The 12,002-nt window shown below is 33.0% G+C and overlaps 1 protein-coding gene across 3 annotated transcripts in view; it reads left to right on the forward strand.

Annotated features, from left to right (window-relative positions):
• The window catches only part of LOC126884080 (uncharacterized), a 112,979-nt gene that overhangs the window by 45,340 nt on the left and 55,637 nt on the right, over positions 1-12,002 (forward strand). Inside the window, exon 1 of one of the 3 annotated variants that reach the window (XM_050649864.1) lies at positions 4,603-4,895. The exons of the other annotated variants lie outside the window; for them this stretch is intronic. The gene's annotated coding sequence lies outside the window, so the exon portion shown is untranslated. Of the gene's footprint in view, positions 1-4,602; positions 4,896-12,002 lie in introns of those variants that run through there. 3 annotated transcript variants of the gene reach the window in all.

Genomic DNA, 12,002 nt, shown 5'->3' on the forward strand with positions numbered 1-12,002 from the left:
ATGTCCCGGATTTTTCGGGCTAGTTGGTCACACTATTTATACAGGATATTTGGTAAATAATGTGCCATAGCTTAACCTTAGATTCCTGAGCTTAACATAGGTCGATTTAAGCTAACTTACCTTAGTACGAAAGTTGATAACCGAAATACAGGGTGTCAAAGTTAAACTTTTATTTTATTTATCCTTGAATATTTCCTAACACGCATGGGATAACAACAGGAAATTTGGTAAGCGGGGGTTTTTTTTGGGATGAGAAATCTAAATTCGCTACCAAAAATTATGTATTACCCAGAGGGTGTCACATGCGCTCATTTAATACGTTCAATTTTTTATCCCCCACTCTACATACTTTTTGAGTCAAAACTTTAATTCTCTTAATATTTTTACTTAAAAAAGGTATTGATCTCGCTAAACTCAACTGTTTTCGAGATAACCGCATTTTAAATCTGCGATACAACATAATTTTTTGCTAATCAACTATTTTACATGGGAAATAAGCCACAATTTTACTAAAAAATGAATTAAACAATTTTACTAAAAAAATCATTTTTTAGTAAAATGTGGCTTATTTCCCATTTAAAATAGTTGGTTAGAAAATGCCACAAGGAAATAGCTTCAGAACAACAATAATTTTTTGCATAATATGATTGTAGTTACACCCGAAAAATCAACTTGAAACCATAATAATTGTGCCAGTTCTTATATCTATGTCATTGCATCGCAAATTCCAATAGAGGAAATTTGCGAAACATTTTTGGAAGTTTTCATGGGTTTAAGTTATTTTTTCGGGTGTAACTACAATGATATGCAAAAAATTATGTTGCCTCGCAGACTTAAACGGCGTTCATCTCGAAAAAGGTTGAGTTTAGCGAGATGAATCTAGTATACCTTTTTTAAGTAAAAATATAAAGAGAATAAAAGTTTCGATTCAAAAAGTATGTAGAGTGAGTAATAAAAAAATTGAACCTATTAAATGAGCGCTGAAAGGCGTATTTCGCGCCCTCTGGATAATACATAATTTTTGGTGGCGAATTTAGATTTCTTGTCCTAAAAAACCCCCACTTACCAAATTTCGTGTCATTATCCCATGCCTGTCAGGAAATATTCAAGAATAAATAAAATAGCAAGTTTAATTTTGACTCCCTGTATTTCTGATATCATCAACTATCGTACTAAGGTAAGTTAGCTTAAATCTACCTATTTTGACCTCAGGAATCCAAGGTTAAGCTATTGCCCATTCTTTACCATACACCCTGTATAGAGATAAAAATTATAGACTACCCACGGTCCATTAACTGACAACCTGTAATGCTTTTGTTATCGAGACCTAGTAAGGTAGTCCACCCAATTTTCTTATACCATAAGCAGTACCACTTTTTGCTTGACCTTGTGAACTGTTTGATGTCTTCGGAATGGTATCAGTAGTTAAATAAAATAAAATAAAATAAAACTTAAATATTTTACTGTAGCGGTATGGTACCACAGTGAAACTTGGATATTTCGAATCTCAGGGGACCGTTAAAAAATTCGAATTATTGAAAAATTCGAAATAAAAAGGTAAATCTACAAAAATCAAGGATTACCTACAAAAACATCTGCAAATGATAAATATCAGTAGTAGTCGATCAGCAAAAAAACAGTAGTTAATAATTTTTATTGCTTGGAGATGTTTTTGCTCCTATTCTTGCCGGAGTTTTGTCAACCTAAAAAAAAAACAAAAATAACAAAATTCTGCCAAAAATACCAATTAAAACATTTGCAAGCTATAAAAAAATCGACTTTATTTTTTTCCAAAGTGATCCGAAATTTTTAGCTGCTTTTTAGAATTTTAGCTTCTCAGTAATAACAAAAGATTCTAAGATATTCAGAAAAGATATCAGAAAAGTTCGAATTATCCAAAATATAATTCGAATTATTCACGACTTTTTACCATTACTTATAGGTATTTAGGTTTAACTTATAGGAAATTCTAGGGACCAGAATAAAAATTCGAATTACAGAAAATTTCGAATTATGGAAGTTCGAATTAAGCAGGTTCCACTGCATAACCTTTCGATTACAGCCAGTTTCAGTTTGCGTATAAGAAATAAACAATGTGTTTCGAAAGTTAATGTTCAGACGTTCAGGTTTATTAGGCGAGCAGCACGCACCCCCAAAATGACCAGGTACTGACCACGGTGAGGTGAATGGCTAACTTTGGTCATACATTATGTTTTTGATGGTCTGAAAACGAGAATGGGGTTTATTTTGAATTTTATGTGGGGGAACATTGTCAAAATCGCAATTTTGCTCTAAAAATAAAAAAAATAAATCACGTTTTTTTGCGCGTATCTCGCTATAGCTCTGTCCATTTTAATATTTTTTTTGGAAATTTTTATAGTATACATATATTTCTCATTTTTTCTGAAGAAAATGGAACGATGTTTCCAGTAAGCTTCCAGCAATGGAATGTAAGCTTTGAGTCTTATTCTAATAAAAGTTACGAATTTTTTAAAAGTAAAAGGTGCAGATTCCTGAATTGCAAAGTCTAATCGCAAAAGTTGCGAAATGAAATTTAAAATTAGCTTTTTAATCAGGTTTATGTTAAAAATTAGATTACAAAAAAGGTTTCTGGAAAGTTTTAGATCTGAACGTTTCATAGAAAAGAGATGGTGCAATTTTTAATATCGACGTTATAAATCCGGCGCCTGTTGAAAACCTGTAGTCTTTTTAGAATAAAAGTAATGAATGTTTAAAGTGAAAGGTGCAGATTCGTGAATTGGTAAGTTTAATCGCAAAAGTTGAGTGAAAAAATTAAAAATTTGATTTTTAATTATATTTGTTTTAAAATATAGAGTACAAGGAAGTTTTCTGAGGAGTTTTAGATCAAAATATTTTATAGAGAAAAAATGGGGCCACTTTGAATATTGAGGTTACACGCCCCTAAAATGAGCCTTTTCACCTTTTTCTGCATTTAACCCACTACAACTCTGTTCGGTTCTAATATTTTTTCTGAAATTTTTATAGCATATATGTTTCACCTCTCTGAAGACCATGGGATCCGTTGCACGCCTTCAGTGTTATTCTAATAGTGTTGATTCTAAAGTATTGCATTTTTTTAAGTAAAAGCTGCAGATTTGTGAATTGCAAAGGTAAATCGCAAAAGTTGAGTGAAGAAATTTAACTTTTTAATCACGTTTACGTTAAAATATAGATTACAAAGAAGTTTTCTTGGAAGTTATAGATCGAAATGTTTTATAGAAAAAATTGCAAGATTTATTTAGATTTAGATTTATATATGGTGGAATATTTCACAGGATTTTCCGAACTTTAAGGAAAAAACACAGTATGATTGCTACACCTACACCCGGAATAAATTGACACTTTCCTACCACAATATCATTACGTTGACTTTCTTAAATAATAAGGCTTTAACATAATAAAAAACTCACTCAAATCGGACAACAGATTTAGAAAATTCGAGACATCCAACATGTCCCATTTTTAAGTGTTGCTGTAATTTCTCCACTGTGTGTATAAAAGTATCTTAGGGGTTTTGTATAATTAGCTAATAATAATTTTATGTGTTACTTTATGGGCGCAGTATTTGATAATTTTAGAAATTCGTGCAAAAAAATCAGATACATAAAAATGCGGCATTAATTACATACATGTATTTTTAACCCGGGAGCAGTCGCGCTCATTTCTGTAACGTGAACAGTCGCGTGTTAGATGTTATCTCACAATACGAATTTAAATACGAATTTACAACAAATTTTTATTTTATACCATTTTTATTTACTTGCCATGTTAGAAATATTATTTCTAACAATTATTAAAACTAATTGGCTCTCCCCAAAACATAAATTCCACAAAAAGAAGAAAAAAAAATACCTACGCATTACTACACCCAAGTTATCGCGAAAACGGATAAAATGTTAGATTTTTTCTAACTGCTCGCGGTTTAAATAATAAAAACAGTTTAAATGCGCTAAATACAGTCCTGTTCGCTTCACTGAAGATTAGGCTACCAGCGCCGAGCGCCGCAACCGTTTATTCCTTACAGGGATGCCAGGTCTGGGGATTTTTCTCCAGAACTGGGGAAAATTGATAAACTTTGGGAACTGAGGAAAAACTTTTTTAAAATGACTAATATCTGGGGAAATCAAACTGGCTAAAATATATGTTATTAAATTTAGAAAAAATAGTAGTTATTTTAGAAAGTCCAGTAATTATGTGAATATTAAATGTTTTACAACGACAAGATCGTGGTGACTGATTCCACATATAGGCCACACTCAATACAGTTTGGTGAATTGTGACTACCGCGAACAATGATATTGCCTGGGGTTCCCTGACTCTGTCATTCTCTCGCTCTATCATCTATTATGAACACCTGTGTAGGTCCGGGGTTCCCGACTTAGATCTGTGAATTCCCTATGGGGTGCCTACATGGCAGGCAACACACACCGCAACACGGGTTGCATACATGTAGGAGAAGAATTGCTAAAAACTGAACTAACTAGGTTTATCCAACTCGATACAAAACCGTTCATGAACGGTTATGAGTATGCGCAGTAACGGAAAATGTGTAACTGCGCAGAAATTTTCGTTATTGCGCATGTGCGTAACAAACCTTTAAATCTGGGGAATTCTGTTGAAAATCTGGCAACTTTTAAAACACAATTTGGGGAAATAAATTTTTTGGGCCTGGCAACGCTGATTCCTTAAGACAGACAGAGACAGTGTTGTTTAAGAATTTGAGAGTGAAATGTGTTTATAGTAGTTAGGTGTTATTTTTAAACAAGAAATTGACGAAATACTGGAATATCATTATCATACTATCTTCTAAATTTTTATTTCTACTATGATTTGGATGTCATCAATATAACCAGTAAATTTAGTGAAACATTGACGTAAGTACCTACTAATAATTTCTTCCTCTTCCTATCATTTAAAATTTTGAGGTTGTAAATAGTTATTTATCATATAAGTGTTAAAAGTACACGTTTAAGGCACGCATGTGAAAGTTTGCAGAATGAGCGATAGCGAGTTCTGCAATTAGAATAGAAATATGCTTTATTGTCACTGAAAATTATACAATTTTATGGACAAAGCTTAATACAAAGGAACTAAGTTTAAGCTGCTGTATGTGACACCCAAATATAGATAAATACACTTTAGTTACTTGTACATTACTGTGATTTCTTAGTCATTAAGAAACTCTTCTACTGAATAATATGGTCTTTTAGATAAATGAGCTTTTGTCATTTTACGGAACTTGAGAAAGGATGTTGCAGATTTGAGTTGTAAAGGGAAATGGTTGTATAGTTTTTTTGCGGAATATAGTATAGATTTCTTTACTAACTCAGAAGACGGGATCGGTAAATAGACATCAAAAGTTGAATTTCTGGTGGAGTAGTCATGATGAGGCCTTGCTAGAAAGACATGCATGTGCTTACGAATTAAGGTCGCGTCATATTATAATGCACGTCGCGTTTTCGGCACGTAGCGTTTCGGTTGCGAAAAATATAATTTAATGGTTTTTAAATTGAACATATTGTGCGTATACGCTCTGAGCTTCGCTGGTGTCGCTCCTGGCGGATTACTAATTCAACTTTCACCGGTAATTTTTAAATTTATTATTTAATTGTTATCGCTTAATATTTACAACGCTAAAAAGTAATTAAATTGTAATAGATTTTTTTAAGATTTTGCTAATCATTTTGACGTTCTATTCATGAAATATTAATTTCTTACTTCGGATACTTTCACAATTATCGTCTAGATGGCGCTAAGATTAATAGATATTACATATTACGGAACATTAAAAAAACGTAAATTCAGTATTTAAAACGTAAGTATATTTAAGGTAAAAATATATACCACAGCTTTGACCAACTAAAATTTTTTATAATTAATGTTTTTAATTTTAATTTTAAATTAATCACTTTGACATTTATGTAAAATTTCCGGTAAACGTTTACAGACTTGCCACTACTGGCGCTCGCGAATTTATAAATATCCCCTCTACGTACGAGCTCACAGCGGATAAGACACGTGACGTAGCGTATAAGACACGTTACGTTTGCGTTCGGTTCATTCGAAAACAATATTTTTCGGATGTTGACAGCTACGGGTCGTTTTCCCCTCGTTGTTAGATAATTTGGGTAATTCTGAGCAAAAAAGGTTTCTTGTCATTTTTCTCTAAAATTGCGAAAATGGCTATTTTCAAGGCTTAATAACTCGATTAAAAATTATTATTATGAATTTCAATAAGTGACCAAATCAAGTTTCAAACAACTTCTTCAAGGTCCTGAAGAGATTTTTGTCATTATTTTATTACAAAGCTGTTATTTTTAACTATTAACAATTACCGCTATAGTCCAACTGTATCGTCGCCCCCGTTAGCGAAATTAGATTTTTTTGCACAAACTTACTCAAAAAGAGGTCCTTATAACACATCAACAGGGTTCCGGGCGGTGCCGTGGTCTAAAAATTGTTTAAACAATTTTTGTTAAACAAATTTGTTAAACAAATTCACAAAAATAATTTTTTATTAATAATTTAATTAAACCCAAATTAATAATAATTTGAGTTATTCTGGACAAAAAAGGTCTCTTGTGATTTTTCTCTAAAATTGATTGTTGTCGAGTTATATGGCCATTTCCGCATTTTTGCAAGATACGTTTTTTGCTAAGAATAACCCAAATTATCTAAAAAAAAATCGTTCGTAATGAAAAAATTATTATTGTGAATTTGTTTAATAAGAACTGTTAAAACAATTTTTTGACAACGGCACCGCCCGGCACCCTGTGGATGTGTTTGTTATAAGGACTCTTTTTGAGTAAGTTTGTGCAAAAAAAATCTAATCGAAATAGTTTCGCTAACGGGGGCGACGATACAGTTGGACTATAGCGCTAATTGTTAATAACTAAAAATAACAGCTTTGTAGTAAAATAATGACAAAAATCTCTTTGGGACCTTGAAGAAAGGGTTTGAAACTTGATTTGGTCACTTATTGAAATTGATAATAATACTTTTAATCAAGTTATTAAGCCTTGAAAATGGCCTTTTCGCATTTTTCAAATTTTTAATCGCATGTAACTCGACAACAGTCAATTTTAGAGAAAAATGACAAGAGACCTTTTTTGCCCAGAATGACCCAGTTTATCTAACAAAATATTGCTCGAAATGAAAAAAATATTTTTGTGAATTTGTTTAAAAAAAAGTAAACAATTTTTCGACCACGGTACCGCCCGGCACCCTGTGGATATGTTATAAGGACTTCTTTTTGAGTAAGTTTGTTTAAAAATATCGAATCGGAATAATTTCGCTAGCCGGGGCGACGATACTGCCCGGTCTAATTTAAAAAATAGTTTTCGAGGCAATTTGTCATGTAAGCATGTGTTGTGACAATAAACACATCTGCACCGCACCAAACTGAAACCAACGGAAACGTTCTATGTATGAAAATGTGAATGGGCAGTCCGATTGCCGGTCTGCAAACGCTACGTGCCGAAAACGCGACGTGCATTATAATATGACGCGACCTTTAAGCAAACAGTTTCTAAAATATACAAAGATGGAAGGGAATTCACATGAGTGCCGTAACAATGTACTTTTTAACACGCATATCATACAATATTTTTCTACAAACGTAATTACAGGACAATATCTACAAAAACTTTTACTTGAACTTGACTGACATTCCATTTTTATATTTTTTTGACATTACATCAAAATTGCGTATAAGGTCAATACGAATTGCAGTGCCATGAAAATTTTAAAGCACTAGTGCCTTAAACTAGCATTTTTAACGCTCGTATGGAGTGCTAAAAATTGTATTTTTAACACGGTTGTAGAAACATAATATTATAGGTATGTAAGTAATTAACTATATCGGTAATTCAAATTAGTAAACTATTAGCCCAGTAAAGGCAGTAAATTACCGTTTTGGAGTGTAATTTTCAGGGTCAACTCTGAATTGCATTAAAATTTGGTTTTAGGTTCTACTTATTCTCTATGTCTCTGATTTTAAACTAGAAATTTGTATTCCCTACGGATTATAATGCTTAATGAAGAAATTATGTGTATATGGTTAAATAACTGACAAATTATTTGTGATTTTGCGATCCATTATAACCACTCTCACAGTAATGCAACCATAAAAAGTGTGTCTACGTTTTCTTAGTATGTAATGTCGTTTAGGTCTTGAAAATACAAAATACGCTATTCTATAATTCTTCAATTTTGGAACAGTGATGTCATCGTTTAAAGGGGGAATTTCCTCAAATTTAAATGTAGACAGCGACGCCAGCGACCCTCGAAAACTACCTGTTTAACTTGGGTTTTCTCATAAGAAATCACAGAATGTATAATTCATCATCAGTAGCTCGACAACCCTTTTTGGGTCCTGGCTTGTTCTAGGATTTTCCGCCATTCTGTTCTGTTCCTTGCTTTGTTCTTCCAGTGGGTAATCTCAAGTGTTTTCAGATCTTGTTCCACTTGTTCCATGTATCAAGTTTGGGTCTTCCCTTTGACCTTCTCCTTACTGGTGTTTGCTTCATTATGTGTTTTGGTGTTTCGGTCTCCAACATTCCGTCAACATGGCCCATCCAGCGCAGACGTCCGATCTTTATGGATGTTATGACGTCGGGTTCGTTGTATGCTGCGTGTAGTTCAAAATTATATCTTCTGCTCCATACGTCATTTTCTTTCACCCCTTATATATGTGTCTAAGGATTTTTCGTTCAAACGTACCTAATAAGTTCTCATCGTTTTTCGTCAGTGTCCATGTCTCTGATCCATATATAAGGACCGGTTTTATCAGGGTTTTGTATATTTTGCATTTGGTTTTTCTCGTGATGTTGTTAGATCTTAGATGTTTAATGAGTCCATTATATGTTTTATTAGCAATATGTATTTTTCTCTTAACTTCTTCGCTGACATTGTTATCTGCGGTAACTAGTGAACCTAGATATGTAAAAAAATTTACGCTTTCGATGTTATAGTCTCCTATTGTCAGATTCTGTAGGTTTCTTTGGCCTGTCGATTTGCTGGCCTTCATGTATTTGGTTTTTATTTCATTAATATTTAGGCCACTGTTTTGTGCCGCTCTTTCTATAGCATTAAATGCTTCTATCATTTCTCTTTTGCTTCTAGCTATGATATCAACATCATCTGCAAATGCCAATATTTGTACACTTTTTGTTATTATTGTTCCTCTGGTGTTGACTTTTGACTCTCTAATTATTTTCTCTAATGTGATGTTGAATAGAATACAGGATAGGGCATCTCCCTGTCGTAGGCCCGTTCTAACATGGATTGTATCTGTTAGTGCGTTTTGAATTCGAACCCTGCTTTGTACTTTAAGTGTTTCTTTTACTATTTCAATGAGATGAGTTGGAATATTAAACTCTTTCAGGGCGTTGATCAGAAATTCTCGATGGATACTATCATAGGCACTCTCAAAGTCACTGAAGAGATGATGTGTTTCTATATTAAATTCACTAGTCTTTTCCAAGATTTGTCTCAAAACGAAGATCTGATCTATTGTGGACTTCTGCCTGCAGAAACCACATTGATATCCCCCAACTATTTGTTCCGCATATGGTCTCAATCGCTTAGACACAATATTTGACAGTATTTTATATGCCACAGTCAGTAGAGTTATTGCCCGGTAGTTGTTACATTGGAGCTGATCTCCCTTTTTATGTAGTGGAATGATTACTCCGGTATTCCAGTCTTGTGGCAGTTGTTTATTATTCCATATATTCACTATAAGTTCGTGTATCGCATTCAATAGGGAGTCTCCGCCTTCTTTTATTAATTCTGCGCTAATGTTGTCCAATCCAGGTGACTTGTTGTTTTTCAGTCTGGTAACTGCTTCTTGCATTTCAGCTTCTGAAGGGGGGATTGTTTCTCTGGTATCCGTTTGATCCAGTATAATTTCATCGTATAGTGGATCTCCGTTTTGTTCAAACTTCTCTTTAAAGAATTCAGTCCATCTTTGCAGTATTTCACTCTGTTGAGTTACTATATCTCCTTCTTTGTCTCTGCACATCATTGTTCTTGGTTAAATTCTTTTCTGCTTTTGTTAAGTTTTTGGTAGAATTTTCTAGTTTCTGTTGGTTTATTTAATTCTTCAATTTCTTGGAGTTCTTTTTCTATATGTTCTCTTTTCTTTCTGCGGTGTATTTTCTTCTCTTCCCTCCTTAGCATTCTATATTCCTCCTCTGCCTGTCTTGTTCTATGTCGTTGTTGTAGTCGTTGATATGCATTATTTTTTCTTTCTGTTATGTTACGACACTCTTCATCGAACCATTTCCCTTCAGTTGGTTTGACCTTTTTTTTGTAGACCCAAGGTCTCTTTGGCAGCGTCTTGTATGATGTTTTTTTAGAATGTATAATTACTACCTTTATTTGTGCTTCTCTCTATAAATTGCAGGATTGGTCTGCTACGGTCATAAAAAACCTGAATTTTGTCGACCCAGCGATTATTAGGTACCGTCATAAAAATATCAAAAAATTAAGTTTTTTTCAATAGTAAAAATTAGTAAAAACTGAGGCAATAAATCACGAATCCATAGATAAAAGGTTAGGTTACAAAAAAAACCAGTTATAGACTAAGAGCCGCTATAGATGAAATTTCTTAATCATTTTAGGCACGATAAGAGCCTATAACTGAACTAGTAGAACCTAACGTTTGAGCACTGTGCCGTCACTTTTTAATGACACATGCGTCGGCAGTGACGCCTCAAACTTTCCACTTATGGACGGGAAAAATTAATTAAAATTTACCCTCCCTCCCTACCAGAATTCAATCTTTTTCATTTTTTCTGTGATTAACACATAAGATTCAGCGTAATTTTAACCCACCACCCCCTTCCCCCTACCCCCCTTATCAAAATCTTCATATTTCGTTTTTATTTTTTTTGTGGGATGCAATTAATTTTAAAATTTAAAAAAATTATACGAAAATTATAATAAAACATAAAGTAATTGTGCCCTTGAAACAACACTCTGTATATTGAAATTTTCAAAACTCGTCTGCACATTTGAAAAGAGCACAAAAAATTAAGTTTAAAGGTTCGCCTTAATTTTTTGCGCAAAAGATTTAATGACATTAATTTTGAAATTAAATATATTGAAATTTTTAAGAACTATGAAATTTTAGCATCAATTTATAAGTTTTTTTTAGTCCGAACCTGAATTTTTATGTACCAAATATCAAAAAAATATACAGGGTGGTTCTAAAGTTATGGGTCCAGAAAGAAATGGGCAAGATCAATAAAACACCCTGTAGGTCGGTTATAAAAAAGGGTGAGGTAATAAGTGTAGTAGATATAACTAGAACCAACTCAGTGGTCTCTATTCACCATTCAAATATTTCCGTTTCCCAATGAAACACCCTGTATAACGGGATAATTGTTTAAATAATGAAAAATAAGTCATTTTATACACAATTTACTTTTTAGGTATCTGCTGTGATAATTCAAGTTTTTACGATTTTTTCTACAAAGTTGAAAGAAAAAGCTTTCATATAGTAATTAAGAAATAAATTTGAACCTTAATTTATTTAAATAATTAAGTATAAATAAAGATTGAAAAACAAATTTTCAAAAAAATATTATTGGCAATATAGATACGCATTATCAATATTTTATTTTGCAAACAAAATTGCGCTATGTTACCAGTATAAAGCATAGGCGTAACCAGGATGATCCTAAGGGGGGGTTACAACTACCTGAAAGGGGGGGGGGTTACAACTACTCGAAGGTCTCTGAGGGCTATGGTGTTAAGCGTATAGAGCTCAAAGTACATCCCAATGGGGGGGGTTATAACCCCCAAAACCCCCCTGGTTACGCCTATGGTATAAAGCAAAAAAAATTGTTTGGAAAATATTGAGCAGTTCATGAGATATTTAGTTTATTTATTAAATGTTACTATTTTTTCAATTGGAAAAATGCGGTTGTTGCCGATAAAGTATACACACTTCTATAAGATTTCATTCTGTTTTT

This window comes from Diabrotica virgifera, chromosome 4, assembly GCF_917563875.1.
Source record: "Diabrotica virgifera virgifera chromosome 4, PGI_DIABVI_V3a".
Lineage (NCBI taxonomy): Eukaryota > Metazoa > Arthropoda > Insecta > Coleoptera > Chrysomelidae > Diabrotica > Diabrotica virgifera.